The 26,271-nt window shown below is 40.4% G+C and overlaps 2 pseudogenes across 2 annotated transcripts; one reads left to right on the top strand and one right to left on the bottom strand.

Moving 5' to 3' along the window:
* Nucleotides 1-17,471: 17,471 nt before the first annotated feature.
* On the bottom strand, nucleotides 17,472-19,138 carry LOC308525560 (obg-like ATPase 1; annotated as a pseudogene). Its single transcript has 3 exons — nucleotides 19,058-19,138; nucleotides 18,182-18,911; nucleotides 17,472-17,977 (listed from the first exon to the last, which is right to left on the bottom strand). The product of its transcript is annotated as an obg-like ATPase 1 (transcript).
* A 5,399-nt stretch (nucleotides 19,139-24,537) lies between these two features.
* LOC308525642 (ribosome production factor 1-like) lies at nucleotides 24,538-25,786 on the top strand (annotated as a pseudogene). Its single transcript has 2 exons — nucleotides 24,538-25,165; nucleotides 25,698-25,786. The product of its transcript is annotated as a ribosome production factor 1-like (transcript).
* The last annotated feature ends 485 nt before the right edge of the window (nucleotides 25,787-26,271 follow it).

Here is a 26,271-nt window from a genome sequence, read left to right on the forward strand (position 1 = left end):
ATCAATAAATCTTCTATATTTTATGTTTTTCACAGCATCCTTCAGGCCCATGACGTTGGTGTAGGTCTGAGGCTTCCTACACATGTGCATTGACAGCCAACCTTCCCCGACTCCAACCCTCCCATTCATAGATCTTAGACAGTCCTTCCCCATCCTGGTTGCAGTGGAATAAGTCCCATTTCACAAGATCTCGTACTTATGATGTGGAAATTGACTTTGCAATTGTGCATTGGGGATGCCCTTGGTCTTCAGATGGTCTCTCAGAGAACCGTTCAACGGTGCTCAGTGGTTTTGAGTGAGGAGAACAATGTCTCTTGGCTAGCAGTGCTGCACATGCTGAAACTCCCGACCTCAAGAAGCAGGGGAAAGAGCCAAGAAGAATGCACATGAGTGAGTTGTCCACGAGCTCCTTTCACAAGCCCTTGGAAATGCATTGAATGGGAAGTAACTGAGACAGCCTAAGGAATACTGAGGGAGATATTCCAAATTTAATGTCAGAGTTAGCAAGAGGCTTCAAGGTGAAGTTTATGTTTGCATTGTTGCTACACAGTGAGTGAGAGTTTCCTCTCAAATACAGAGCTTCCCAGCATTTGGACACTTGTTGATCTTAAATATGTTTTGTTAATTATTTTTCTTCCATAATGCCTACAGGTTAATGCTTAATTTAGAAGGGAAAAATCATGCCACACTTTTGTACCTGGAATAATGCAAAGATTAAATGTCCTATCTGAAAATGATAGAATATTTGGAAATGGATAAATAAAAATTAGTTTCCGGTGAAGGACTATAAGATTAGAAGCAGTGGAATATTGAAGTGAGTCCCTCTTCTATCACAAAACTATATTATTTGTTCAATACATCTTCCATGAGCACCTATTATAAACCAGACCTTAATCTAGATATTGGGATACCAGGATGTATATAAACAAACAGTTCCAGTCATCCTGGATCTGACAGCCTTGTTGGGGAGACAGACAAGTAAACAAATGACAGTATTATGTGACTAGTGTCCTTAAGGCATATGGAAATAGCAAAGAGAGCAGCTAACCAAATCTATCAGGAATGAGTCCACAGGAAAAGTGTTGGAGAAACAATAATATGTCATCTGGTGAAGGCAGCAAACTTGTGAACCTGTTTTTCTTGCCAAATGAATCAAACAACAGGAGAACATTAAATTATTTGAGGGGATGTGTGCCAACATCACTCCTGCTTCAGTCTATACACATGTTGCTCCCCCCTTTCCCCAGGTCCCAAATACCCCACCCACCCACCCACCAACCCCTTACTCCCTTTGACTCTCAGCTGAGATGTCATTTTCTGGGAGGAAGCCTTCTCTGCCTCCCACATGACAAATGCCCTGCTCCACTGAGGTATTTCCATAGCACCCGTCTGTCTCTCCATGAGACTAACACATGCTCACATGTGCCAGGCCATGTTCTGAGTGCTTTATACATATTAACTCATTCATTGTCTCCACCAGCTTATGAATTACGATACTCACTTTGTAAGTATAGAGAAAACTGAGATCCAAAGAGATTAAGTAATTCACCTTAATTAAGAAGGGACAGTAGCAGAATGTAGCTTCAGCGTCTGCTTTCGTATTATCCATGCTGTACCTCCTTTTAACGTAGGTAAATCTGCCTATGCTATCCTGTTATATGTGCCTGCTTCAGGCTGCAGGTTCCCAAAGGTGGAGGCTAGGTATTGCTCATAGTTACCCCCCTAACGTCTTGCCCAGGACTAGTGCATAGCAGGCATTTGATGCTGCTTATTGAATTTTTTAAAATAATGTTGAAATACTACATGGTCTACACTATTCACAAAGGAGACACCACCTCTGCCAAGTGACAGGTCTGCTATTAAACACATTTCTTGAGACTTGAGACCTAACTCAAATGAAGGACATAGGAACCCCTGGATTATAAAACCTGGAGAAACATCTGGGAGGTTTTTGCTGTACCAGCTCTTTGTGAACTCCTCCCAGGTATAACTAAACTCCAGGATGTTTCTTTTTCATTAAATTTCTTTTGCTAAGGTAGTTCTGTCACTCAAAATGTTACCCACCCACCCAGAACCTAGAATGGGTGTGTGTGTCTTTTGTCTTTTGTTTGTGCTTATGATGCAGTTCAGGGTGTAGAAGTGAATCTGACCCAAGACTAGCTGTGTATTATTAGCTGCCGTCTGCACAATAGCTTCCAACATCACAGCGCAGTGCTTCACTGCTCTCCAGCTGTGGCCTTCCCTCTACTGTATGTCATGCATCATTTTGCTTAGCTGCCTCCTCTTTGCTGCTTGATCTATTAATTCCTGTTCTCACTGGCAGTTCATATTATACATCCCCATCTGGATGTAGGCATGCTCAGTGCCTCCAGGGAACCTTGTGGGAATTAGGCTGGGTAGATGAGATGTCTCTTGGTTGTTGTTGTTTTTCTGATATGTCAGAGGTGCTCACATTTCAAAGATACTCACAAAATCATGGTCAGAACATATGGCAAAGGTGACAATACCAATAGTAAAGGAATTCTTTAGTGTTACACAAAGCATTTTTGTCTAGAAGTCTGAGACTTTGTTCAAAATCAGCCAAGATTCCCTGACCATTACTTAGGCATGTAAGAGTTCAAAGAGAATCAATATAAAAAGTGAAATGAAAAGAACTTTTAAAGAACTTTTGTGTCTATTGATTGTTATTTGTGAAAATAACAATCAATAGACACAAAGATTGGCATGAAAAGTAAAGGTGTGACTTAGGTAGTTCTGATGAATGTGGGGCCAGAAATTCTGTCCTTAACTAAATTTTATCATACAGATTATCAATTACCAAAGAATTAAAATGAATTTAATTATTGAAGTCCCAAGACCAGGCATTATTGTTTAATGTTTAAAAGTCAACTAATGTCATTTAATCAATTTTTGCTATAGCAGGTGCTCTGATGAGCACCATTTCTGGTGGGGCGGGGCTCAGACACAAAGAATAGCATACTGCCTAAGTGTTTCTATTTGTTCTGAGTCTGCTCATTTAAGTTGAGCTAATCTACTATATGAGTCCTATATGCTCTATTTACCACTTGCTTCAAGTGCCTAGCCTTCCCAGGCCCTCACTTGGCCCATGAACCCTTGGTTGGCTCTCAGCTCTCAGATCAAAAACCCAAAATATCTTTTCTGGCTGTCAATCATCCATTCTTCTCTTGGGTAGAGTTTCACATTAGCTTTCACTTGGGTCCACTTCTGGGTGGGCACTCTACGTACTTAAAAGCAGTCTTGGTCTCTGGGACCTCACCTGATTCATTCAGTCTCCTATAGGTGGGAATCAGATTCACTGACCTCACTCCCAATGTACCTTTAGAAGCTATCATTTTTGTCCATTGTGCTTCATAGTAAGAACACAACAAAAATAATGTTGAGATTATGAATTCAGACCAAGAATTTTGAAGTGAAGGAAAGGAAGAAAGAGGGTAAAGGCCTCTCTTCATGAGTTGGTCAACTCTAAGAAGTCTTAATAGAAGAGGCTCAACTGATGGACAAGATTTGTTACCGAGCATTGCTATACAATCAAAGAAATATTTGAGGTTCTCTAGAGATAAATGATTGTAGAGGGAGGCGCAATAAATTTTCTTAGGCATTATCTTTGGCTTGTGAAAGGGAGAGTGAGGAGGTGTAAACAATGGATAGAAACTGTAGTGATTCCAAGGCAATAAGCACCTTATATTCACATGAAATGTGTTTGGGATATTTTTTTTTCCAAACAAATGTGAAATTGCCAACTTTCCTTGGCTCTAGCCCTTCCTGGCACTATTCTGACACTTCCTGCCCTTGAACAGAGTTTTCCGGGTTTCTGAGGCTCTCCCCTATGAATGCCTTACGGACTGCTTTATTTTTGGCCCCTTACCTCAGGCATTCCTCTCATTTCAGCTCTTTTTAGCAGGGCCATTTAGGTCAGAAGCCTCTTTATTTTACAATGAAACGTTCAAATCAGTGACCTGTAAAGTCGCCTTTACCAAATGACAGAACCGTCGTTTCTCTCAGAGCCATGGCAGTGCTGTGTGCGGTGTGCTGGCCTCTGTTCCCTGCACCCTTTGCATCACTTTGATGTTCTTCTGCGCTGAGGGAACTGGGGTGACAGCTCTCTCCTGTGTGAGGGAGGCAAGTGACTATCTTGAGTTTCTGGAAGTCGCATTGTCACTTTTCGTGGTCTAAATTGTTCCAATACACCTAGCCCCACTCAGGACACTGACCTAAAGTTGATTTTCCTCTGGAATTTTTGAAAACACCTATTTATTACTTTCCTACACTTGCTAGCAGACTACTACAAACCTGGTGGCTCAAAACAGCAGAAATATTCTCACAGTTGTGGAGGCCACAAGTCCAAAAGCAAGATGTCAGCAGGGCCTCGCCTCCTCCGGAGGTCTGGAGAGAACCCTTCCTTGCTCTTCCAGCTTTTGTGGCTGCTGGCATTCTTTGGCTTCCAATCTTTGACTATGTGCCTCCTGCTCTTCATGTATTTGTTCTTGCCTTGTCTTTCATAAGGGCACTGTCATTGGATTTAGGATCCACACAGGTAATCCAGGACGATCTCATCTCAAGATCCTGAACAAAATTTAGGATCCTTTTTCAAATAAGGTAACATGCACAGTGTCTAGGTAATAGGCCATGAACATATCTTTTGGGGGGTTACCATTCAATCCACCATACCCCAAATTCTGATGAAAATTCTCTATTCCCAGTGGTTCCCAAATTCCCCTTTTAAACCCAATGCAGATCTAGTACCAGCTTTCCAGTTTGCTCTGCATGCTCATGGAGAAAGGTTCCTCTCTTATTCTCTCTTCAGATAAAAGCAGCTAGAAATGCTGATGACTCAAGAACTGGGATAAGGTAGCTGAGAGGTGTCTGTGGAAAGCAACAGCGTTTCCCCAGTGAATGCAGCTGTTTTCAAGGTTTGGGTGAAGGCTAAGTCTTCTCCACAGCCTCATTCGTTGACCCCAGGTCCCAAGTCAACATTCCAATGTCTCTCCTTTCTATCACTTCCTCCACCATTTGTTTGGAGTTCAAAATGTAACTAGGCAACACTTCTTTCTCAGTAATTATTAGAACAAATAGGTTAAAAATCAGTATGACTGTAGAATATTTGAACAAAATAGATCTTAGCCAGAAACCCTCCTATCTGTGTTATCTGCTGACTATATGTGTTACATGTTGGTCTTCTACCACTCCGAATCCTTCATGCATGGTCCCTCTGTTTCTACACATCTGGATAGCGGACTCTGAGAAAATGGAAGACAATCTGTTCCATGCACTCATCCAACAGGTCTATATGAAAGAGCTCATTTATTAAGCATTTAATACATTGGAGAGGATTAAAAGATGCATTAGAATAACACTGAATCCTGAACAAAGACATGCAAAGTGCTTTCCCACTTAGGATCTTATTTGATCCCCAAAACAACCATTTCACATATTCTGAAGCGGGAGCAAAAGGTGAGTGTCTAACATTCCACAGCTGGTGGGAGGCAGAGCTGAACCTCAACTGAAAAATGCCTCAACTCCCAGGCCCTTCCCTGTGCCATGCAAACAATGCCTTCAGGATGAATATCTTGTGAGCGAGTTTATCACTCAGGTCCCATTAGAAAATCCAACTCACTCTAGATGGAACATGAGAAGACTTTAATGAAGGGACTACATATGAGGAATAAATGGGAGCTGCTGGGCACCCAGGCACTGGCAACAAGTATAAGCCATTACTGGCTCTGTGGATAAAGAAGTGAGTGGAGAAGAGTGTAACTGGAGCCTGGTGAGAGCTGAAGTAGAAGAAGGGCCATTTGGCAGAAGCTGTAATATAGGAGGAAGGCAGCTCCTGCAGGGATGTAGTGCTCAAACAGGGAGGGAGGGAGAAGGGCCACTGTCCCCAACCTTGATATGCCTGTTGGTGCCCCCATGGGCTGAAATCAAATGGACACTTACAGATAAGGGAGCCAACTGACAAAGTGTTTAAGGATCAGCATCCAAGAGCATGGAACAGAGTATAGAAAGCAGAGAATGCATCTGAGTGCAGGCTGGGAGGTGCAAAGAGAGAGAGCCAGTGCAGAAAGATAAAACATGTACATAAATAACAGGTCCCAGAGGAGGCATAGAACTTCCAGCTTACAGGTGGGTAGGTGGGTTAGTGTGAGCCTGAGAATCAGGAAAGGCTTCAGTCATTGAGAGATGCTCTAGCTGGAACTTGAAGAGGTGGAATCTAGAAATACAGAGATGGGAAGGATGGTATTTTCAGACAGAATGAACAATATTGCAAAGGCACAGAGACACATGGTGTGTGGAGGGTTGGGGATGCCTGTGTGGAGAAGAACTAATTATTCTCTCTGGAACATGAATGTACTAGTAGGAGGGGAAGAGTCAGGCTGGAAGGTAAGTTGAGCCCTGGTCGTGAGGAGTCTGAAATACTCTGTGAAGGAATTTGGTTTTATTCTGGGGGCAGTAGAGCACCAGGGGCAGTTCTAGCAGGGGAAACCTTTACAGAGATTAACTCTCTAGAGCAGAGAGTGTAGATCACATGGAGGAAGGAGAGTGTTGTTTTATGGAAGAAGTGGCTGAAGAAAGGATTTGTCCTTTTGTTGGAACCAAAACAAGCCAGGTCACCCCGGGGAGGTCTTCACCAGACCCATTCTCCCACTACATTTCTTCCCTAGACTTTTATTTATTTTATTTTTTAATTTAAATTCTTTATTGTTTAATGTATTACATAAGTCTCCTCTCCCCCACCCCACCCCCGCCACTGGCCTCTTCCTGGCTGGCCCCAACCCCCTGCACACGCCCTCACCACCACCCCCACCCCATCTGTGTCTACTGGATATGCTCATATGCATGCATACAAGTCCTTTAGTTGATCTCTTACCCCCTCACACCCTGCCTTCCCTCATAGGTTGGACAGTCTGTTCCATGCTTCTATGACTCTGGTTCTACTTTTGTTCATCAATTTATGTTGTTCATTATATTCCACAAATGAGTGAGATCATATGATATTTATCTTTCTCTGACGGGCTTATTTCGCTTAGCATAATGCTCTCCAGTTCCATCCATACTGTTGCAAATGGTAAGAGTTCCTTCCTTTTTACAGCAGTGTAGTATTCCATTGTGTAGATGTACCACAGTTTTTTTAATCCACTCATCTGCTGATGGGCACTTAGGCTGTTTCCAGATCTTAGCTATGGTAAATTGTGCTGCTATGAACATAGGGGTACATATAGCCTTTCTGATCGGTGTTTCTGTTTTTTTGGGATATAGTCCTAAAAATCTTAGAAGAAGCCATAAGCAACAAAATAGCAGATATTTGTCATAACAATATCTTTACCGATACAGCTCCTAGGGCAATGGAAACTAAGAAGAAAATAAACAAATGGGACTATATGAAAATAAAAATTTTTCCTAAACTTTCAGGAAAAAAATCAAGTTCAGGCTCAGTTAAAAATTCAGTCAACTAACCATTTAATTTAGTCTACTGGTGCCAAAACTGAAGGGACATAATTGAAAAAAACAGTAAATTCAATTAAACTTTGTCATAGTAATAGACATCATGACATCACAGCCAAAACTCTACTACTAGGGAGTGTTGGGGGGTGGCTAGGGTTAACTTCTCTTCTCTTGGATTAAGTTTTTTTTACTTATCTATGTCTTCCCTTTTTTAGTAGCCACTGGTCTAATTTTTTTGGTAACAACTTATTTCTTGAAGGCCAAAAGAACAAATCTCCTCTTCAGAGATTGCATGTTTTGTCCTAATAGAAATTTGGAATTTGTAATTCTTATGCAGCCATGTGACCCAGATTCCAGGAATCTAGGCTCGCCAGATACTTCTAAACTCCAAAGCTCTCTCAATCTGGTTTTATTTGCTGCAAGTACTAGAAAACTCGCAACAGAGGGAAATGGGACAGAGGGTAGGAAGGCTGCAATGTGGCGAGTCTTACGTTGTTGTCAGAGGGATATTCATGAATGAAGAATTATTGAAAAGCCACAGATTCCACACAAACGTCTATGCTCACAGCGTAGTTTGGTGCCGTTAGAACAACTGGTCAGGATTAAAATACTGTAAATGACCATTAACCAATAAATTACTTGTAAACAAAATCACAAAGGAATTTATTGGTGCATCCATTCATCTACATGAGGTGGAAAACAGAAATAGCTGATAGCCCGTTTTTGTTTCAGTTATCTATCTATTTTTGAGATAACATTTTGCTTTCCCTTGGCAGTAATTCATCATAGACATATAGATGTGTGTGTGTGTGTGTGTGTGTGTGTGTGTGTTATCCCAATCAATAGCTCAAATGATGTTTATTTCTTTTCAAATTTAACCATTGGAATTAATAATTATTCAAAGTATGTATTATGACAATACATAGTACTTGGGATCATACAGGAAACAACTGTTTTCCCTTAGCTCATTTAGGGCATCGTGTTGCAAGAACATTTCATCTGCATCTAACCTGACTTCAGTATCACTAGCTGTGTATTCCAAGAGCAGCTGCTTCATCTTTCTGAGCCACAGATTCCCCATGTGTAAGATGAACAGGGTGATGCTCACACCACGTTAAAAAGTTAAAATGATAAAGTCTGTTGTCATGCTTTTTAAAAATGTGTAGCACCGTATAAATGGTACTTTGTTGTTATTGCTATGGTATCTTGAGGATATATCTATTTTAATTTATCAGTTAGAAATGGTGACAATTGGGTTTAGAGTCTACTGGCTATGTCTCTGTACCTTGGACTTTGGTCTTTAGCCATGTGGGAAAATGAAATGAATTACTACACAATTCAATTTTTCAAAAATTACCTGATTTCCTGGTTGATTGCTGTGGGACACACAGAGGTAAGTAAACTCAGTCCCTGTGCTCCTGGGGCTTACAGCAGAGTGAGGAAATGCCAGATGTTGGATAGATAGATGATAGATGATAGATGATAGATGATAGATAGATAGATAGATAGATAGATAGATAGATAAATGTAAAGATAGATGTACAGTGGAAGGGCTTTCCCTTAGATCAGCGACTTTCAACTGGTGTGCCATAAGAATTTTTAAAAAGTTACTATTTAATCAGGGGCCACTAACTTTAGATTGTCTTCCTTTAGATTGTCATATAAAAAAGTGACAACAGCCTATACAACAATAGTCATCCAGCGTGAATCCCCTGTCTTGAACCATAAGTATATAGGGCATACAAAAGAGTTGCACTTTATTAGTTAAGTGGATAATAAGGTTGCATCTGATTGGTTGATACTTTTTAAAAAAATATGTTTTTATTGATTTCAGAGACAGGAAGGGAGAGGGAGAGATAGAAACATCAATGATGAGAGAGAATCATTGATTGGCTCCCTCCCCACACATTACCAGAGACTGAGCCCATAACCCAGGCATAGGCCCTGACCAGGAGTTGAACAGTGACTTCCTGGTTCATGGGTAGATGCCCGACCACTGATCAACACCAGCCTGGCTGATTGGTTAATTCTTGGAACCCAAATCCTTATATACAAGTATAGGCACCTGATTTTAAAAAGTCACTTCGGAACAAAAAGGGTAGATAATTACTTTTGTTTTAGTAAGTCAAACAAAAGAATACCTTCTTTTGGTCCGGCAAAAAATATGACATTTTTTTGCAGAATTGTAGTTATTAGCCTGTGTGTGCCATGACATGAACAAGGTTGAAAATCACTGCCTTAGATGGATTTTGCTGAGGAGTGGCCTTTACAAATAAAACTGCTTTCCGCTGCTTCTGAGCAAAGTGACATGGTTGAGAGATTGGGAAGTGAGAAGTTCATAGAAATGAAAGGGCTTATCAGTAGCCATGCTTGACTACGTGCTTGCTATGTAACTATCTTCATGGGGTATGGCACAGAGCTCGAACGACTTTACTCAATGCAGATAGAAGCTGACTCTGTAGCTGTGGGTAGGACTTTTCCCACTTAGTGCTGTGCAGCATCATTGAATCTTGGCAGTGAAAATGAAAATTATTTAAAAGACTGGAGAGTTTCTTATGAGATTTTTCTTATGAGTTTCTCCTTGCATGCATTGAAAAAAAAAATAACAACAATAAGAAGAAACAAATTAATTCTTACTTTTTAGGTAAGAGTGTCATCTGGCAGTACATATCTCAAGGCACTTTTTGAAAACCCAGACCTGGCATTATGTAGCCTAAAAAATGGCCCGTTTCTTTTGTATTGTATTTTATTTTATTGACTTGAGAGAGAGAGGAAGGGAGAGGGATAAAGAGATAGAAATTTCGATGAGAGTCAATCAGCTGCCTCCTGCACGCCTCCTACTGGGGATTGAGCCTGCAACCTGGGCATGTGCCCTGATCAGGAATCAAACTGGTGACCTGTTGGTTCACGGTTTGATGCTCAACTACTGAGCCACACTGGCCGGGCGGCCCATTTCTTTAACAGACTGTTTATACATTAAAAGAATCGAAGTCAAATAGAATTAAGACTGGTTGAAATACCAAGGATGAAATAATCTGTATTTGTTAAAACATCATAAAGTATTTTTACGGCAAAAAAAATAGTCAGACAAGACAAGGTTTAGATTTCTGCTTTTCAGTAAGATCCAGCACTTCAACTGCACCTGGGGAAGAGAAAGCTCATGAAGATGCTGAGCTAACCATAGTGAGAGAATGTATACAAAATATGATTTTAGTTCCTCAGGTGAAGTTTCAGTGAAATGTCTCCTATTTGTACTAACAAGCATGGCAAACAGTGAGAAAAGAACAAAACATTAATCTTTGACTTGGGAATATTTGGCATGTTTTTTCTAAATGGAACAATATCTACTCTGGAAACTTGAAATAGCCCAAAATAAAATCAAACATTTAAGAAAGAAAATGGGAAGGGAAAAGCCATGAAGAACAATTATCACAAAATTAATCATTTATTTCTTACAGACTTTTTTTATTGTTTTATTGCTTAAAGTATTACAAAGGGTATTACATATGTGTCCTTTTTTTTCCCCCGCCCTTGACAATCCCCTGGCCTCCCCTACCCCCCAGTGTCTTATGTCCATTGGTTATGCTTATATGCATGCATACAAGTCCTTCGGTTGATCTCTTACCCCCCTCCCTCCTGCCCCCCAACCCTCCCCGGCTTTCCCGCTGCAGTTTGACAATCTGTTTGAGGCAGCTCTGCCTCTGTTTCTATTATTGTTCATAAGTTTATAATGGTCTTTATTATCCATGAATGAGTGAGATCATGTGGTATTTTTCCTTCATTGACTGGCTTATTTCACTTAGCATAATGCTCTCCAGTTCCATCCATGCCATTGCAAATGGTAAGAGTTCCTTCTTTTTTACAGCAGCATAGTATTCCATCGTGTAGATGTACCACAGTTTCCTAATCCATTCATCTACTGATGGGCACTTAGGCTGTTTCCAGATCTTAGCTATGGTGAATTGTGCTGCTATGAACATATGGGTGCACATATCCTTTCTGATTGGTGTTTCTGGTTTCTTGGGATATATTCCCAGAAGTGGGATCACAGGGTCAAATGGGAGTTCCATTTTTAGTTTTTTGAGGAAACTCCATACTGTCTTCCATAGTGGCTGCACCAGTCTGCATTCCCACCAGCAGTGCATGAGTGTTCCTTTTTCTCCACATCCTCTCCAGCACTTGTCGTTTGTTGATTTGTTGATGATAGCCAGTCTGACATGTGTGAGATGGAACCTCATTGTTGTTTTGATTTGTATCTCTCGGATGATTAGTGACTTTGAGCATGTTTTACAGACATTTTTAAAGTGGCAATGGTGATTCCTAGAGAGGGAATTAAGTGGGAGTAGAGTGAATAAGTGAAAAAAAGATGGTGAATGAGCACACAAATAAAAATATAGCTACTTGTAAATACTTATGTATGTCTCCTCCCCTCCATGGACAAATCAGGAATTACCCTCCTGGTGAACAGCACTGAAAAAAGTATGCAACCTGAGAAGAATCATTTTATTATTCATTTTTTGTTTGAAATACTGAAATACTTTAATATAGAATGTGTTTAGTTTTGTTTTTAATTACAGTTTGCATTCAATGTTATTTTGTGTTAGTTTCAGGTGTACCTCAATAGAGACAATCATGTACTTTATAACGTGTTCTGCCACTATTTACAGTACCCACCGGGCACCATGCATAGTTATTACAATACTAGAGGCCCGATGCACAAAATTCGTGCAAGAGTAGGCCTTCCTTCCCCCAGTTGCCAGCACCGGCTTCCCTCTGGCACCCGGGACCCAGGCTCCCCTCACTGCCCTGGCTTCGTCCAAAAGGACGGAAGGATGTCTGGAAGGACGTCTGGTCTACTTAACATATTATGCTTTTATTATTATAGATTTTTGACTACATTATATATGCTGTATTTTCCCATCCCCGTGACTATTTGGAACTATCAATTTGTATTTCTCAACCCTTTCACCTTTTTCATCGACCCCCCTCCCTTCTGCAGCCACCCAGTTTGATCCTTGGGAGGAGTTGAGTGCAACTTCCATTTACGCCAGTCCCATCTTGGATCTGTCTGAACACTTCTCTTCAAATGAAATATTGCATGTAAGCGCCACGTGTATATGAAATATATGAAAATGGAGCTTCTCTGGTTGAAGCAGGGACTAGAAGCTCCCCCGCTTAGATTAGCCTCATCTCTGCAGCAGAGATGAGGATGACACAGTTTGAAAAACAGGCATCTCCTCATTTTATTCATATAACATCAGGACAATTGGGGCCCAGAGCAGTGAAGTGATGTGCCCAAGATCATACAGTAAATATGCAGCAAAATTACGCCTGCTGCCCAATCCTCCTAATTGCTCATTTTAAGTTACTTCTACTGCATCATTCTATGTCAGTCTAATTTTCTTGGGAAAATATTTCATATGTCCCAAGTAAATTTTAAGCAAACATTTGAGTGTCTGAGTCATATGTTTAAAATGTATCCTTCCCAAGCTCTTCTTGGATATGCAAAATTACCAGTTGCCAATTTAATAAACTTGCAGACATACATGCCTCCCGAATTGTGAGCCCATAGGAATGGAAACTGATAGCATGTTCCATTCTTCCCCACCCCCGGTAAAAGTCACCAAAAAACAAGATATAATTTCTGAACCTTAGGCATACTTCCATCAAACCGGAAAGAAGGGAAGTTGTAGCATGAACTGCTATTACTTTCACTCCTTTCCATGTCTCAGACCTTCTTCAAGTTGAGTTGCTAATTAGCACTAACATAACCTGGACGCAGGTGAACAGCTGGACATATTAGTATTAAAAAGAATAAATAAGTGGAAAACTATACAATTGAACCAAGATAGTAATTAAATGATGCTTTGGAGAACAATTTGTTTTTCACCTCTATAATTTTATTTTCTCTAAACAAGGAATTCCTATCAATAAGCTTTTAAATCAAACACCCAAGGAAGACTGGGGTGGGGAGGGGAAATGTTCATGCTACCACATGATGGCCATCCCCATTGTAACCATCTGAGTGAGAAGAGTGAAGCCCCCACTCAGTGCTGCGTGTGAAACTTTGGGTCACAGTTCCAAATACCATAAAGTTGCCAGGATCCCCATCTATTGTTGCAGCCTGAACACTGGGACTGGGAAAAGCATGATAAAAGGCCTTTATCAGTCAGGGTTCTCTAGAGAAACAAAACCAATAGGAGATATATATTTACTTACTTATTTTATTCAGTCATTCATTCAAATGAATTGTTTCACATAATTACAGAGGCTGAGAATTCCCAAGATCTGCAGTATAAAGGCCTGAGACCATAAAACCTGATGGTTTCAGTTCCCATTTGAGTCCCAGCCCAAAGGCAGAAGAGCAATGTCCTCGACCATCAGGCAGAGAGAGTGAATCCTGTCTTGCTCAGCCTTTGGTTCTATTCAGGTCTTCAGTGGATTGGATGAGGCCCATCCATATTGAGGATGATGATGTACTTTATTCAGTCTATTGATTCAAATGTTAACCCATGAACACTCTTACAGACACATTCCAAAATGATGTTTAACCAAGCATCTAAGCACCCTGTAGTCCAATCAAGTTAACACATTTAACCATCACACGGCTTGAAGATGGAATAAGGTCTTCACCAGTGGTGCCCTGAAAGCATACTGATACACACACACACACTGGAGTCTAAATCACTGGGAGTCCATCTTAAGGAGACCATTCTTGGACTCAATGTGTCTGTGGAGGAGGCCACTGCAATGACTCCTAGACTTGACTTTAACATTCCTCTTGAGTGAAGCCATTGGCTAATATGGTTTTTGAACACTAACACCTGTTAAGAATGAAAAAGTGTTCTGAAGCATTTTTATGTTCTTTTGGTTAATAACAAATTCAGAGAGAGGAGGAGAAGAGAAATTAGAAACATTTTTGTCTCGTGATGATTTGGCAGGAGAAACGGCATGCTCATGGCAATTTCTTTACTTAGCTTCAGTGGCATCATAAGAGTACACTAGTTTCAGGCTTTCATCTGGAAATAAGGTCTCAGTGCATGGAGAAGACTCAAAGCCTGATTTTTCTTTGAAACAAGTTGATTCTATGATAGTAATAAAGATTCTCTTTCTCATATAAAGCTGGTTTGGAATATAAAAGCTTAGAGGAATCGATCCCTGTGCAGTATTTGGCAAGAAGGAGAAGGCAGGAGTATTCAATGATCATTTTAAGGGAATTTTTATTGTCCTGGTTAGTCTAAGTTGGCCTCTTAGGCATGTTATTTGACAAAGATCCATCATTTACTCATTTTCCTAACTTTCTTTGAGCAATCATAATTTTCCATTGACCTAGAATTTCTCTAGCTCCAGACAGACCCCAGCCCAATAGAGAATCAGAGAATAGAATTAAAATACTATTCCTTTAATTCTTTATTGTAATGTATATTTAGACAAGGAGTCTCCTCACCAACTATCAAGTTTTTGGCATAATTCATCCTTAAGTCGCCTGTCAAAAGTCTGTGGCAAGCAAATTGACCTCAAAAGTAGCTTAAATTCATAATGTAAAACAGAAACTAAAAAATAAAGAAGCCAACCTATTATTTAGCAAAACAGAACAGCAATGTGCTTGGTTCTAACCTTGGTTTTTTGTTTGTTTGTTTGTCTTAAATATATTTTATTGATTGTGGTTTTTTTTTACAGAGAGGAAGGGAGAGGGATAGAGAGTTAGAAACATCGATGATAGAGAAACATCGATCAGCTGCCTCCTGCACACCCTCTACTGGGGATGTGCCCACAAACAAGGTACATGCCCTTGACCGAATCAAACTTGGGACCTTTCAGTCCACAGGCCGACACTCTATCCACTGAGCCAAACCGGTTAGGGCTAAACTTGGTTTTAAGTTAAAAAATCTGAAGGTTAAAATGTTTGAAAGCGTTATCCCGCCTCCCTCCTCCTGATCCTCTAGTATGCTCGCAAAGGAAGTGGCATGTTTGCGCTGCGTTGGGTGACTCAGGAAACACATCTGAGTTATAGAGTGTTATGTGCTTTTGGAAGAAAGAAGGTGCTGTCAGAATAGAAAATATTGTTCTTAACTTTTTCCATGGCACTTGTATATTAGCCCACAGTTTGCGACCATGTTTTATAGTTGGCTGACTACTTTCTCCTTCTCAGCCCCTGCCCTCTTATTAAACAAAGCCCTTGCATGTTCTGGGAAGTGTTGGCAACTCACCCAGGTCACTGTCATCCAGGCAGTGTTGGGATGTGCTGAAAAAGTCCCAAGGCTGGAACTTTACAGCAGCTCTGGACACTGCGGATTATATGTGGTGGGCTCTGCACAAGTCCACGCCAGATGTGGGTGTGGGCCAAGGGCAGCGAGGACAGCTGCTGGAAGAGAAGTGAGCTGCAGTCTCCCCCAACAAATGCTAAAATCTCTTCCTTCCCCACCCCCACCTCTCACCAAGACTCCCTGGCTACTTCTGCCATCTCTCTCTTTGTTCTTCCCTCTGTAACCAACCTGCCTCATCTCAGATTCATTCATTCAACAAATATTTATTAAGCACCTACTATGCAAGGCACTTACTCTTTGCCACACTCCGTCTGTCCTTCATCCTCGCTTCTTCCTGAAACTGGTCTGGACAAGGGCACCTGTCTATTGTCCAAACCAGGGTCACATTTCCAGTGCTCTCTCTGCAGCATCTGAGTGTTGGTCTCTATTTCATAAAACATTCCCATCCATTGCTTTCCTTGATAACCCTCCCTCCCAATTTTGATCCTTCATGGTCTCTTTCTTGTTCCTTGCCCCTTTTCTGCCTCTTCAATATTTATATGCCCCGAGGTTACATTGTTAAACCTCTTTTATTTCTACACACCCCTCTGGATTACCCCACGTCTTCTTAAGGCTTCAGCGAAACTTACTCCGAGGGCTAAATTTTCAGCCTGCATCTTTCTCCTGAACTCCAGACATATTTAGTCAACTGCTTGCACAATACAACCATCTGTTCTAATTACTACAGTTGCACAGCAAGTCATCCCACATGCTAGCGGCATAAAACAGCCATTGGTTGGGTCAGAAATTCAGGACACAATAAAGACAGTTGTTTCTGCTGTATGATGTCTGGGGCCTCAGCTGAGATGACTTCAAGCCTGGAATGATTTGGCTAATGGAGACTAGAAATACCTCCACTCACATGGCTTATGGTTGACGTCTGTGACTGTCACATGTCTGTTGGCTGGAACTTCATCTGAGTCTGTCAGCCAAAATACCTACAAATGGCTGTTCCATGTGTCCTAGACTTCCTCACAGCATGGCAACCTCAGCGTCATTAGACGTCTCACCTGGAAGCTCAGGGCTCCTAAGGTGGATGTCCCAGCTAACAATGCAGAAGCCACGTCCCCTTTTATGACCTCTCCACAGGAAGCACTCAGTGTCACTTCCATCACTTCATATTTGTGACAAGCAAATCACAAGCCCACCCATATTCAAAAAGAGAGGATGCAACTCTACCTGGTGACAGGGTGTGGGTGGCAAGGTGGCAGAAGAGCACGTAGGGCAGGAGATGTTGCTGCAGCTGTCTTTGGAAAGTACAGTTTGTCCTATCACTCCCCTCCACCCCCATCCTCACGGTACTCCATCGATATGGACATACCGTTCCCTCTGACTAGAGCATCTTTTCCTGCCTGCTAACCCCTACTCTCGCCTCTTTATTATTGTCAAATGTTTTATTGAGGGTAGACATCTGGAGTACTATAAACCATGCCATTACCTGTAGATTCAAAAAGGAGCAACCACATTGTCCACACTCAAATGTGTCAGGCCTGGCATACATGATGGAGATGAATGAAGTAGCAAGAGAAGGATATGGTTCCTGAAAAGCTTCTACAATTTGGAGTAGGGTCTTAATCACGTGAAAAGTAAAGCTGTTCACCTTGGGGAACTTGCATTTCATTGGAGGTACACAGCATTTTAATTTTAAAACAAATAAAACTAATTCTGTTTGTAGAAGATCCCCATCCCCCCAACTTTATCCCTTCAGTTTTCAGAAATTTTAATTTTAAAAAAGCATATGCCTTTTGGAAATTGTACATTTATCTGAGTAATAACTAAAATGTATTTCTCCTTCCGTTGCTGAGGTATATTAAATTTGAAGAAAATGCTATCTCCATCTCTAGCAATATAACTTCTCTCTCGCTGTCTGTACTTTTCAGCAGCCTGGACTGCATTTTCAGAACCTTCCTCTTTAAAATCTTCGTATTTCATTACTTGAGCCCAAATGAATCCTTTTACAAAATCTGTGTGGATCTTCCCTGCAGCTTGAGGAGCGTTCATTCCTTTCTGAGTCCATGCATGCACTTCATCCGGCTGCAGGGGAAAAGTGTTCTAGCTGGAGTGCTGCAAACCCGGCCTTAACGATCTTTGGCAAAGTGCTCTGTGTCATGTTCTCTTGCAGACACCTCTGTCTCTCCTCAGCACTCAACTCTTGCAACTTGAGTTCCAAGGCTCCATTGGAAGGAATAACCAAGGTACGTGGGGCATACCTGTTCACAAACTCTTTAATTTTTTTAAATGTTTTTATTGATTTTAGAGAGAGAAGAAGGGAGAGGGAGAAGAGAGAGAGAGAAACGTGGATGTCAGAAAGAAACATAAAGTGGTTGCCCTCCATATCACAACTCAATTTGGGCCTGTGCTTTGACCAGCAACCTTTTGGTGCACTGGATGATGCTCAACTAACTGAGCCACACTGGTCAGTAAAAAACTCTTTAGTTTTTATCAACCATTTTTTCCCTTCTAATGTAGTTTTGCTCAGAAAGATTAACCAAGTATACCATTGGTGTTGAAGTCAATAATAAGTGTTCAGTCTCTTTGTCATTCCAATCATAATAGAAGTGAACAGGTTTCTTTTTATCTATAACCCGGGACTTAACTTTTCACATTATGTCGTCATTCAGGTTTTAGTTATTTTTACCTCATTCTCTCATAGCCACTTTTTCTAGTTTATCTATACCCTATAATTTCTTCATTTTTAACTGGAGCTCTTTATGTATTTTTCTGTATCTCAGCAGGATCTATACTTTTTCAACATATGTGATACCACTATCTTCAAAAGCATGTGTTAGATGAACGATTCCATCACAGGCTCTAACATGAGATAAAAAGGCAGTTCCTAGGCCTTGTCCATTGTGAGCTCCTTTCACAAGGCCAGCACTGTCCCCTGTCCCCCACATTTAGAAAGGCGGGAATTTTGCTTGCTGGTCTGTGGTACTGGCAAAGTCATCAAGCCTTTCATCTGGCACAGGCAGTCTGCTCTCAGTAGGATCTATAGTGCAGCAGGGACGGTTTCTGCTGAAGCCTGACTATTGGTTAATACACTGAAGAAGGTAGAGTTCCCAACACTTAGCAATCCAACAATACTCATTTTCCAGGAGGTTCCAAATCTTCCAATGATGGGGGTGGTTTAATTCCATCACCTCCCTTTTGGGGGAGGCATTGTGCTCCATGCGAGCGATGACACAGTGTCTCAGAGGCAGTGGCATATGGGTCCTACCGGCAGTGGGAGGTGGGGGGGGGTGAGGGAAGGCCAGCACCCCATCATCAACTGATTGTTTTGTTTGTTTTACTGTTGACAGCATTACATTTTCCCCTGCTTTGCCCCCCTCCACCCAGCCCCAGGTCTTCATCACACTGCTGTCTGTATCCATGGGCAATGCATATATGTTCTTTGGTTAATCTCTTCTCTTCCCCTCCATACCCCTCCCCTCTCAGGTCTGTCAGTCTGTCCCATGCATCCATGCCTGGACCTGATTTTTTCATCTTACTTCTATTTGTCCTTCAAGCTTCATCTCAGATGCCACTTTATTCAGACCCAAGCTTATCCTTAGGAGAGATACAGTGTCCACCACCTCCTCCTGCTTTCCTCCCTGTTAGTGCCTCTTACTCACCCAACACTGGATGTGGGGATGGACATCCCACGCCTGAATTCTGAGTCACTTAACCCGAGTTCAAAGTCTGGTGCAAATGCTTAGCTTCATAAAGCTTTAGTTTCCATATCTATAAAATGAAGAAATACATTTGAAATACATTTACTATAAAGGCATTCATTGTCTATATTTCTATACTTGTTTTTATGGTTATAATTTGTATGCATTCATTATTTAGACAATCAGTCTTAAGTACAAGCATTTGCATGGGATGTTCTATATTTAGCATAGTTCATTATTTCTCTCCAAACATATGCTTTTACTCCTACTAATGGGAGAGAAAAGCTTTCTGCGTTCAAAAAGACACTTGCCCCAGCTTTCCCACCTACGAGTGCATCTCTCTTTTTATTGTAGCATTGGTCCAAGAAGAGCAGCTAATTCAGCATAATTACTGCCACTTATGACTTTTCTTTTTCACCTTGGCTTCATTAACCACTGTGCTTGGCACTCACCATGCATGGTTTTGATCTACTCTGAGAACTGAATATAGGGTTCCTGTCCTTAAGTAAGAAATAGGTTCTGTTGAAATATTTTCAGTGAAGGAAACAGGTTTCTGTAGTGATTTTGAGGTGGTATCGAGGCAGGCATTCTGGGGGTCCTGGGACCTGAGGGACTGAAGGTCCATGACCCAATGTGGGTTTGAGGCTTCACACAGGAAAGAATTCAAACACAATCCAACATAGAGTTTAAAGATAACTCAGTTGGTTAGAACATCATCCTGATAAGCCAAGGTTGTGGATTTGATCTCTAGTCAGGACACATACAAAAATCAACCATTGAATGCATAAATAAGTGGAACAACAAATTAATGTTTCTCTCTTTCTCTTTCCCCCTTTATCAATTTTTTAAACTTTAAATAAATTAATTAATTAAATAAAAATAAGTTTATTAGTGAAGCAGTGAGACAGGGAATGGGCTACTCCACAGACAGAGCAGCCCCCCCTTAGTGGAATTTGCTTTCTTTACTGAGATTCATTTAATCGGGGGTAGATTTTCATTAAGGGAAGGAATATTTAAAATGTTCTCTGGGAAATGAATGGAGATTTCTCAGAGGAACTCCATTAGCCATGTTGTGTCCTTATATGGGTTTTGCATTTCTGATCATGATGGTACAGGGTGTGTCATTGAGCATGCTGATGCATTAAAATGAGCATAAAATGAGGCTAGGAGTTACCATAAGGTAAAATTAGGCACCATGTTGGATCCAGCTGGTCTCTGCTGGTTTTAAGCTATAAATCTGGTTGTGGTATGGGGTGGGAGTGTCTTCCTTCTTCTTGATAGTTTATGTAGCTTTTATCGATTGCAGCTGTTCTGCCACATGCCTTATCTCCGTATTTTCGTTTTGTGGTATTTTTTTTTTCTATTTTTGTTTTGTTTCTTTTCATTGAATTTTTATAACTTGCCAGGAAGTTATTATTTGCACAATTTGCGTGGATGGGTTGCTTGTTTTATGCATCACTATGTCAAGGGTGAGAAGCTTTCAGTGTTGTTTCAATGCCATATGTGAAATGGCCTGACATTCCAGCTCCATACCTGTCTGAGTAGAGTATGGAAAATAAATAGAAGCAATTGAATAAAACCATTCCAACAATGGGACAAATGACCTAACTTAAAGAGGCAATGAGGTCTCTATATGGTCCTTTTCAATCACTGGTTAATCAGAAAATTGGGTGAAAGTTTCAGAAATTAGTGAATAGTTAGATTAAGATGAGTATTATTCCCTCCCTGATTTTTATGATAAAATGCCCAAGAAGATATACTCCACTGAAATTGCTGCACAGCTCTCCAAGCTGCATTCTCAGGGATTTAGAGGAGAACAGAAATTGAAGAGCCCATCTCTGTGGATGAAAAATGTAGTGTTCGCCATTTAGTGTGAAGCTGGGTAGTAATGTAAGTGTGACTGGGAATGAAGAGAACCCAAAAATATGACCTATTCTATAGCTGTTTGAATCTCCACCAATACATAGAGAGAGATTATATATCAGAATTTTCTTAATCTATTCTTTCAAATTCAAAATCGGGTTTGTCTCTATCTCTAATAATCTGTAATTGTTCTCAGTCACATCCCTTCAGTATTCAGACTGGAGCTGTTGCATTACCAGGTCAATTAAGGAGGCAAAGCAAGCCAACAAGAATGAGTGCATAGGAAGTTTTAAAACGAGGTTGAACAAATATAGACATCACAACTGCATCCACATTCTCATAGGAAACAGTATTGGGGATCTGAACTGGATCCCTGTGTGCCTGTTATTACAGAGTCATCTGTAGAAGAATTTAGTTTCATAGCATAAATCTAACAGCCATCTCTGTTCCTAGACATCACCATAAGGATTTAAACAGGGTTTAAAGTGGGAATGTGGAGGAGAATCCAAGATGGCAGATAGAGTAGGTGGAAGCTACACTCATTTCCTCCTAGGACTAAACAGGAATTACAATTAAATTATAGAACAATCATACTGAATAACCAACTGAAGACTACCTGAATAAAAAGTCTTATAACCAAGAATTTATACAGAAGAAGTCACATTGAAACTGCTCCTAACAAATTGTCCAGGAGCAGGCACAGGCAGTGTCAGCCATTGGCCTGCATCAGAGTCCCTCCCAAAAGACCCAGAACCAACAGACAACATCAGAGCAGGATTCAATAAGCTTCACAAGTGGCATGTGCAAAGGGAGATCTCAGCAGGCACCAAAACCTGCTGAGGCAAATTCTGCTTCATGTGATCAGCACCTACATAGCAACTCACAAGTCATGGTCAGGGTTGAGCCACAAAATCAGCCAGTCTGATGGTCAATCTCAGGCACAAAAGGGCCAATAGATATCAAAACTCAAAGAGTCGCATGTGGCTCTCGAGCCGCAGTTTGCCGACCACGGGGCTAGGATATGAAGAAAAGGGAACCCTGCTGCACTGTTGGTGTGAATGCAGATTAATGCAGCCCTGTGGAAAGCAGTATGGAGTTACCTCAAAAAATTAAAAATGGAACTGCCTTATGACGCAACAATTACACTTTTGGGAATATATCTTAAGAAACCCGAAACAATAATTCTGAAGAATTTATACACTCCTATGTTCAGTGCAGTGTTATTTACAAGAGCCCAAATTGGGAAGCAGCCCAAGTGTCCAGCAGTGGATGAGTGGATAAAATGCTGTGGTAAATTTACAGAACAGAATACTACTATGCAGTGAAAAAGAAGGAACTCTTACCCTTTGCAACAGCATGGATTGACCCAGAGAGCATCATGCTAAGTGAAATAAACCAGTCAGAGAAAGACAAGTACCATATGATTTCACTCATATGTGGAATCTAATGAACTAAATAAGCTAACAAAATAGAAACAGATTCATAGATAGAAAACAGACTGACAGCTGATGGGAAGTGAATTGCAGGACTGGGTAAAAAAGAGAAAGGTATTAAGCAAAATATAAACCTCAAAGACACAGATAACATTATGTGATTACCAGAGGAGAAGGGGGCATGGGGTGGGGTAGAAGAGAGTTCAGGGGAGGATAAATGGTGATAGGGACTTGGCTTGGGTGGTGAATACAATATACAGATGATCTATTATAGAATTGTACACCTTAAACCTATATAATCTTATATTTCAATGTCACCCCAATAAATTCAATAAAGAAGAAAAGATAAATAAAGTAGGAATGTGGAAACATGATTTCAAAGCCAAAAAGGAAGTTGTAAAATATTTAATTCAATCATAATATTTTACAAATCTGAAATAAACTTTTTCTAGATTTCTGGACTACATTTGATCTCTAGTTATATGCTCCACAGTACATTGAACTTTTACTTAATAGTACTTATTATGATTATAGTTAAAAATAAATTATGTAATAATTTGTGCAATATTTCTATCCTCAATACTCTCTATGTTCCAAAAGGGGCCTGTATCTGAATGCTTGACAGTAGGTCTTAAATCATATTTGTTTAATTTGTTGAATAAAAGCTGAGCTCAGATAAATTAAGAAAAAAATTAAGTGAATGCCATAGCCCCAACACGCAACTCATTTCCAATCCCCAGTGCAGTGTTGTAGCTTGGGAATGGAGAAATAAAATGAAGGAGAATTGAGGAAGTTTATCTGTTGCCTCAGGTTTTTCAGGAGTCTATGAAATAACAAATTTTAGTCAACAAATTAAACAAAGTGTGCACATTTCATCTCATCTTAAGATGTTTACCATACGCCCAACCCCACTTATTCAATAAACATTTCTTGAGTGTCTACCAAAGTCAGACACCAAGTTCAATACTCTGGAGATACAAATAATGAGGCAAAAATAGTGAACATAATAAACTTGTTTCTGCCATATACTGGTGCACCTATGGTTTGTCTATCAAGGGCACTGCTACCGGGTCTGCACATGGCTGGGTCCTTCCCCTCATTAACTTCATGACTTAAATGTCATCTCTTCCAATAAGATGGCCCTAACCATCCCCTAGCCACAGTCTGTCCAACCATCATGTTGCATGTTCTCTATAAAACTGAACAATTCCAAAATTTTCCTTATTGTTTATTTGATTATACTATAGTTTATCCCTCCCCACCAGAAATACATACATGCACCCAAACTAGACTGTGGGCTCCATGAAAGCAAGGACCCTGCACCTTGTTCTTTAAATCTTCACTGCTTCTATTAACATCTGCTCATCCATGGATATGTGTTAAATGCAATAGTGGCCTAGATCAAATATGATTGTGGCCTAGAATGTGGTGTGTGGCTGGAGCATACTGAGAGGGAAAAGCAACCCAAGTGCCTAAGACTATCCCTACAAAAATTCTTCTGACTTTTTACTACCTTCAAAGTTTTCCTCTGAAATCAGTTTGGTATACATTCCCATTCCCTTTAACATGAGATACTTTTTTTTTTATTCAAAAACAAAGATGCCCACTTTCACAACTTCTATTCAACACAGTACTGGAAGTAATAGCCAGAACAATTAAGCAAGAAAAAAAATAAAAGTCATCCAAATTGAAAAGGAAGAAGAAAAATGACCTGCGTTTGCAGCCAACATAACGTATAAGTAGAAAACCCATGAAACACCATGGAGAAGACTGGCGGCAACCGAAAGAAAGACCTGAAGCGCAAGAGCGCTGCTGGAGAATGTAATGTTCACGCGGTGGAAACAGTAGCAGTGGAAGGAAAAGCTGGCAGCTAAGAAAAAACTTAAAAAAGAGAGAGAGGCTCTTGGTGATAAGGCTCCATTACCCAAGACCATTGACAACCAGCGAGTATATGATGAAACCACAGTAGACCCTAATGATAAAGAGGTTGCTTGTGATGAAGCTACAGATGAATTTGCTTCTTATTTCAACAGACAAACTTCTCCCAAGATTCTCATTACAACATCAAATAGACCTCATGGTAGAACAGTACGACTCTGTGAACAGCTTTCCACAGTTATACCAAACTCACATGTTTATTACAGAAGAGGGCTGGCTCTGAAAAGAATTACTCCACAGTGCATCTCAAGAGATTTCACAGATCTGATCGTTATTAATGAAGATCATAAAACACCAAATGGATTAATTCTGAGTCACTTGCAAAATGGACCAACTGCTCATTTTAAAATGAGCAGGTTCCTCAGTATATTGGAAAGCAGGTTGCCACATTCCATAATCAATGGGATTATATCTTCTTCAGATTTCACAGATACATATTCAAGAGTGAAAAGAAAGTGGGAATTCAGGAACTTGGACCACGTTTTACCTTGATATTAAGATCTCTTCAGAAATTGTGCTGCTAGCAGCACAATTCACCATAGCTAAGATCTGGAAACAGCCTAAGTGCCCATCAGTAGATGAATGAATTAGAAAACTGTGGTATATCTACAGGATGGAATACTATGCTGCTGTAAAAAAGAAGGAACTCTTACCATTTGCAATGGCATGGATGGATCTGGAGAGCATTATGCTAAGTGAAATAAGCCAGTCAATGAAGGAAAAATACCACATGATCTCACTCATTCATGGATAATAAAGACCATTATAAACTTATGAACGATAATAGATACAGAGGCAGAGCTGCCTCAAACTGATTGTCAAACTGCAGCGGGAAGGCCAGGGAGGGTTGGGGGTCAGGAGGGAGGGGGGTAAGAGATCAACCGAAGGACTTGTATGCATGCATATAAGCATAGCCAATGGACATAAGACACTGGGGGGTAGGGGAGGCCAGGGGATTGTCAAGGGCGGGGGAAAAAAAGGACACATATGTAATACCCTTTGTAATACTTTAAGCAATAAAACAATAAAAATAAAAATCTCTTCAGAAACGATCCTTTGATCTAAATATGGTGAATATGAATGGGTCCCTAAGCCCTGGGAAATGGATACAAGTAGAAGAAAATTCCACTTATAAAATACTGAAGGAACAGTACTGGACTTTGTGGAAAGGGCCTATCTTGAATTTGTAACAGAAGACTCTTCAAAATGGCATTTAATGATTTCATATACCTTCTTTCGTGTCTGGACAAATTACCAAGTGCCATGAATTACCACTCACTGTTTCTGTAGAAAATACAAATAAAAGTCATTTTGGTGAAGAAAAGCAAAAAAGAAAACCCAAAAGATTAAACCAAAAAAATTTTTCAGCATAGTTGCAGGATACAAAATCAACATACAAAAATCAGTTATATCTCCCTGCACTAACAATGATCAATGCAAAAAAAAAAAAAAAAAGAAAAGAAAAGAAACAAAGAAAAAAACAATTCCATTTACAATAACCCCAAAAGTATAAAATACGTAGGAATAAATTTAATCAGGGAGGCAAAAGACTTATACTCTGAAATTTACAGAACATTGCTGAAAGAAATTAAAGGAGACACAGTAAAGGTAAAGGCAACC

Source organism: Myotis nattereri (assembly GCF_964212035.1).
Source record: "Myotis nattereri genome assembly, chromosome: 9".
Taxonomy (NCBI): Eukaryota; Metazoa; Chordata; class Mammalia; order Chiroptera; family Vespertilionidae; genus Myotis; species Myotis nattereri.